The sequence below is a fragment of the Xenopus laevis genome, chromosome 4L (assembly GCF_017654675.1).
Source record: "Xenopus laevis strain J_2021 chromosome 4L, Xenopus_laevis_v10.1, whole genome shotgun sequence".
NCBI classification, from domain to species: Eukaryota; Metazoa; Chordata; class Amphibia; order Anura; family Pipidae; genus Xenopus; species Xenopus laevis.
Window position 1 is genome coordinate 125,924,679 of NC_054377.1, and position 6,801 is coordinate 125,931,479.

Here is a 6,801-nt window from a genome sequence, read left to right on the forward strand (position 1 = left end):
TACTCTATAAAAGGAACACAAATGGTTAAGTCCCAAGCACAGATTTGGGTTATTGACAGCACTGACACATGAAAGCTCTTTTTAATAAGGTCGGCTCTTACAGGAATGTGCTCAGGAGACTGATTAGAGATGGCAATTAGAATTGTGCATAACCACATTCAAACTCCCAATGAAGCCCTCAGCTGGTGCACACTAGTACCCCTAACCACAGCCATGGTTTTCACTGAGACATCTAATGGTGAAGTAACTGAAGGAACTACTGGGCCCTACAGCAAAATGTTACAGGGAACCCAAAAACATGAAATAGATCATTTTTTACATACATAAAAATATATGGAAATTGTGCATCAGTCATGATCTTCTCTGGGTCCTCTATGCTATCAAGGATCCCATTAGTTGTTATGTTCCATTTACAATCCTATTTATTTCTTAACCTTCCAATGGGCAGTTTTAATAAAGGCTTGGGTAGGCTAAGCCCCTTCAAACCAACTCCAATGAAATTCCTTACAACAAAGAGAATCTAGGTATTATACACATGTATTTGCCAATATGCATATAAATGAAGATATTCATTGGCTGACCTGCCAAACATCTGACTAATGGTCCTGCAGGCTGTACACATGGATATTGAGCAATAAGACTATTCACAAGGGGCTTGACAGGAAGTGAGGAGGAGCCTTGGTTTCTCTTACTTCCTCATCTTAAGCCACCTATAGGTGCACCTTCAGGTGAGAGTTTCAGCTTTGACAGACCGACCACAATCTGATAGGCTCACAGGATAATCAGTTGAGATTTCCTGCTTAAATGACATGTATGCCCAGATAGTTGTGTAGTGTGGCTTTAAGTGATTAAACAGCCCAATGTAATCTGGGCACATATAGCCAGCTTTGTAGCGACATTATTATTCTTGCCAAGGGTGAAGAATACAATGTGCTAATTATTATTAATATAAAGCTGGTTCTCTCTTTTCTGTTATAACAGCCTTGCCTGGGAAGGCTTTCCAATAGATGTTGGATGTTGTTGGAGGGATTTGCTTCCATTCACATGTAAGCAGTATGGACACTGATCACTGATATTGGGAATCAGGCCTGGCTTGAAATGATCCCACAGGTATTCAGTTGGGTTGAGGTCAGAGTTCTGTCAAGTTCAACAATTCGCATCTCTGCAAACCCGTTCTGTATGGACATTACGTTACGCAGAGGGGCATTGTGCTCAACATCAGACTGTGGGGTCCGGGCTGTCTCAGAAACCCACCTCGGCTCTGGGTCCCACAGACCCAGCAGTCCCCCCGCCCCAGCTGCAACCCCAGATGCAAACTGGCCAGGGGGGTAGTCAGGGTGCAGTGCCAAGGGTTTCAGGTGGGGAGCCTACCAAGTTTTTTCCTGGGGTCCAAATCGGCAGAGTCCAACCCTGATTATACTACATTATCCTCCTCCAAACTGTTGCCACCAAGGAGCTCCATGCAATTGTCAAGAATATCTGTATAATGTAATAGCACCTGTGTCAACTTAAATAGCCAATCAAAATAATTAGAAGCACTATCCACATATCATATAGTCTACAATTATGTGAAGCCAGACCCCTACATAGAAATAAACCCTACTTTTCCCTTTAATACATACAATAATCAGCATGCTCAGTGCTAAACCCTACTCCTTTTTTTTTTTTAGCTCAGATTAGGGACATAAGAGGGATATTATCATTCACTATAAATCAGTATTTGACAGTATGATAAATGTATAGTGAGTCATAATGTTTAAAAATAGGCAAATTCAAAAATTCTATATGCAGATGACCGTAAGTTTCATAGATGTCTCAGTTCTGCGTTACAGCAACTAAAATTAGCACACAGTAACCTTGCATTATGGCAGTATATACTGATTTTTAGCAAGAATAAAAGAATTTACAGTGAAGCTACTTACGCATTTCCATAAAAATAGGTTATAGTTTGCCATGGTAGCAGAAAAAAAACAACAAATGCTATTAAAGCTATTTAAAGCTTCTAATTGTGACCAGGTCTTTTAACATGCAAACCTACAGTACTGCTGTGCAGCAATAAGACAGAGTACAAAGTGTGTCTGGCAGCTCATTGTGGCCCTGGAAGTTATTTGGGCTGCTGTCCTGGCTTTGTCTCCCTCACAGCGACCTTCAGCACAACCTGTACTAACTGAAAAGCAAGAAGCCTTCACACTGGCACTACTTTTGGCACCACCCTTTTGATTTTATGTGGCATTCAGCTCAGTCAGCCTGAGAATAACGGACCTATACAATACTATGTTTGGATATATTAAATATATATACATATAGGTATGAGATCTTTAATTTGGAAACCAAATATCCAGAAAGCTCTGAATTGGGACATTTCGCAGAGCAAGGAAAAAGAAAGGTGTAATCACTAAAGAGTAACGATAAAGAGATTGTAATCACTTTTGTTCTCCTTTAAGCGAATGATTCTAATTTCTACAAATGTTTTCCCTTTCTCCGTATTATTTCTCCGTAATAATAAAGCAGCAACTTGTACTTGATGGTAACTAATCTGCATAAATCCATATTGATGCCAAAACATTCCTATTGGGAATGTCTATTTGTCTAAATTTTATAAAAGCTTTTTAGAAGATTTAAGGAATGGTGAACCTGTGATTTGTATTTTAGCCGATAGTAAAAGGTAACCCATAGAAGCTGAGGTGTGTGTGGCCAAAATGTCCATTGCCCATAGTGCTGTGGGGATAACTATTTATAATGCATTTGCATTTTTGTATCATTTTATTATACTTCTGTTAACAAATGTTTTTGGGAGAATGGTTTTCCCAGACAAATAAGGCACATGGAATGCCGGGATATAACCCCACTGGATAGGGTCAGAGCTCAATAACCAGGCAACACCAAAGCAATCAGAGTGCCTTATTACCCACAAATATCTCTGCTGTCCTTGTACCACATTATCACACATACTTAGGGGGTTATTTACTAAACAACGAATGCAAAAATCACGAAAAATGTGTGATTTTTTTATATAAAAAAAAGACTTTTAAAAAATAACAAATTTTTCAGAATTTATCAAACCCTGAAGATGGAAAAGTCAGAATCTGAAAATCCGGCATCTCAGACCTGTCGAGGTTGCATATAAGTCAATGGAAAAGTCCCAATGATTTTTTTTTATGTGCGCTGGGTTTCGTACAATACCCCAAAGTTTTCAGAGTTTTCAGGTGAAAATTCCGAAAATATTGTGAAATTTGTGAAAATTGGATTAAATTAGAAAAAATTCTAAAAAATCACGAAAATCCGTTTTTTACTGCAAAGCAAATTTTCAGGAAAATGTAATAATAAATAAGCGTAAAAAATCCTAGCGGATTTGATCTGACTTTGTAGCAGAAAATATTGAGATAAATTCGGACTTTGATAGATAACCTACTATGACTGTGAATGCTTCTTAGCCAAGAAAATTTTATTTCTAAGCAACTTTCCAGTATTCAATCATTAAAAAAGTGGCAGTGGTTTGTAAATATAAGTGTTTTTCAACGCAATATCCAGGTCCACTGGGCTGGTGGAACACCGGGAAAAAACCTGGTGGGCTTCACCTACGCTCTACTGTAACTCCCGCTGCCCACACTCCTCCGTTTGCAGCAAAGTAAGTATAAGGTGCAGGAGGAAGGGACTGGCTGTGGGGGCCGGAGAGAGGGTGTGGGGGTCCTCTGTGGTAGAAGCCCCATTGGGTCTCACACACCCTAGTCTGTCCCTTTCTGCACTTCTGGTTCTGTCTCATGAAACAACGTAGCAAAAGTCAACCTCCCATAGCTCTTTACAGGTCAGCTGGCTACATTGTTTCAAAGCCAGAACCAGCAGAGCAGAAAACAGGATGGGACAGATAACTTTAAAACAGGGGTGTCCAACCTGCGTCCCGAGGGCCACATGCGGCCCAGGATGGATATGAATGAGGCCCAGCTTGAATTTCCGCCAATCCAGGAAACGTCATGTTGCAATGATAATCGACCATTAGTAAATGAGCCCCTAAGATTAAAATGAGAACCAAATTATCTGATGAGCACCTTGAGAATTCACTGAGAATTGCAACTACTTCCATTCAACCAGATATTGATACATTAATTTCTCAAACACAATGTCAAAAATCTCACTAGGTTTATGATACCCTCTTTTCTTTTACTTTTACAATAAAATAAATCAACAGCTAGTTAGGGGCACATTTACTATTGGTCGAAAATCGAGGGTTGATTAACCCTCAATATTCGACCCTCGAGGTTAAATCCTTCGACTTCATATATCGAAGTCGAAGGATTTAGCACAATTCGTTCGATCGAACGTTTCGAAGGATTTTAATCCATCGATCGAACGATTTTCCTTCGATCCCAAATTGCCTTGAAAGCCTATGGGGACCTTCCCTATAGGCTAACATTGGTGCTCGGTAGGTTTTAGGTGGCGAAGTAGGTGGTCGAAGTTTTTTATAAAGAGACAGTACTTCGACTATCGAATGGTCGAATAGTCGAATGATTTTTAGTAGCCAATTCGATGGTCGAAGTAGCCAAAAAAATACTTCGAAATTCAAGTATTTTTTATTCTAATCCTTCACTCGAGCTAAGTAAATGTGCCCCTTAGTGTTTGTGTGTATTTCGAGTGTGGCCCCAGAAAATTTTTCTTTTTCCAACGTGGCCCAGGGAAGCCAAAAGGTTGAACACCCCTGCTTTAAAACCATAGAACATTTGCATTGAATGTTTATTGGAAAGTTGCTTGGAATTACATGTTCCTACATTTGGCAGTAATGTGCTTATAGGTTTATGTCCCCTTTATGTGATTGTTCTATAGAACCCACTAGTCACCCTTTGCTGCCCTTCTTATTCAGCGCTGGCCTTGCTATTTCATCAATGACAAAGGCATTAAGCGTATTCCGTATTCTTGCACCCATATCGAGGCCACTGACTCAGTGTGGGTGACTTCAGTCTTTACCATCCTTGTACATCATGACTACTGACTGTCCCTGACTTTGAACTTTGCCCTTATAAGCCGGGAGCTAAAAGGCACGGAAGAAGGAACAATGAGACAATTATACAAAGAGTGTTGGATTTCACTTAAAAGGGACATGGTCCTGATGTCATTGCGAGGGCAGGTGTTGGCACTATTAGAAATAAGTCACTTCTCTAGTGAAAAGGGGGGAAAGGTTTTAGCGGATTGCACTTGCTTTGTTAGTTTGGGGGGGGGGAAACAACAGTCGCCACTTAAGAATCAGAGGCTGGAAAATCCAAGGCATCATAAGAATGTTATTTGTAAGAAGCTGGGGGAGGGCCAGGCATGTGTGAGACAGCTGGAGCGAGGGTGGGAGCGAGTGCAGCAGATATTGGGGAAATTAAGCAAAAAAGGAGGGGATTCGAAGAAAAAACTCTTATTGAAAGAATATACTGAGGGGAGGTGTGTTAAGGGGCAATAAGGAGAAGTCACAATGTGAATACACTCACAGAGCCACAATAAAGCTGACAACTTTTAATAGATGTACACTGAAAATAATATAGTCATTGATGAACCTATCAAGTCCTCACAACACACACCTTTAAGCCTCTGGCATTTAAATTCATTCCGTCAGGATGAAAGGAGAGCAGGGTCACTGAGCAGGGCATCTTCTCCTTCCATTGAGTGCTACGGGTCATTTAGGTGACAATGCGTTAATTGTGCTGACACTGACCTGTGACATACGAAAAGAAATATAATATGTATATATATCTGGTGTCCAAATGAGGGTGTTGTTTCCAGACTCTCAGGAATGGGATACAATGGCAATTTTACCTTAGTGTTGCTCAGTGACCTGCCACACCCAAAATGATGCACCTGCTGTGTATTCTCTCCTGCGCCCTGTGTGCCCTCAGCTTCAGCCAACCTTTTCGCCTTCTTGTTCCCTTTCTTTTCTGCATCTCCTTCCCACTCTGGGCAGCCATATAACTTTGTGCACTTTCATTCTTTTTGTCTCTTCTTAACAACAGCCCCCCCCCTCTGCTTCTTTTCCCTTCTCTCCGCTCCGACCCCCTCTGGTGCTTTCTCTTCCCTTTGTGTTGCTTTTGAATGAGGCCCATGCTTGTCACTCTGAAGAATATATGTTTTTCTTCTGTTTGGTGCGACTGCTGACACAGATTTTAACACAGTCACTTTATCCGCTCAACTGTCCAGCAGTGTGATTTTATATATTGTATTCCTTTTATTATAGAGGCCAATATTTATCTCTGCAGTCTCTATAGACTATAGACTCTATAGACCATGGCTATATATGAATTCTGCCATATGATACAGGAAAGATTTACTTCCAGTAGGTAAAACAATAAAACCTGCAAGACTGCAGATCCTGCATGTAATAAGTCTATCCGATAACAGGGAAAGGTATATATGTTATAGGCAAGGGAATTTAAGGTGGTAGTGTGGATTATAAATGCATTACAGGGCATAAGAACTGTTAAAAAAATCATGAAGGCAATAATGCAGAAAGCACAGTAATGGGTAGCCCTAAGGGCCCCAATACAAAGCACCCCAACTCTTAGCACCACACCCAATTCACCTTACGTATAATTATATTTTTGGTGTGCCTCCCAGGTCATGGCATTACTGCAACATTAGTTCACCTTTAAAATAACTTTTAGCATGTTACAGAATGGCCAATTCTAAGCAACCTTTAAAATGGTCTTTTTTATAGTTTTTTCTAATTATTTGCCTTCTTCTTGTGACTCTTTGCAGCTCTCAAATAGGGATCACTGTCCCCATCTAAAAGACAAATGCTCTGAAAGGCTACAACTGTATTGCTGCTTTTTA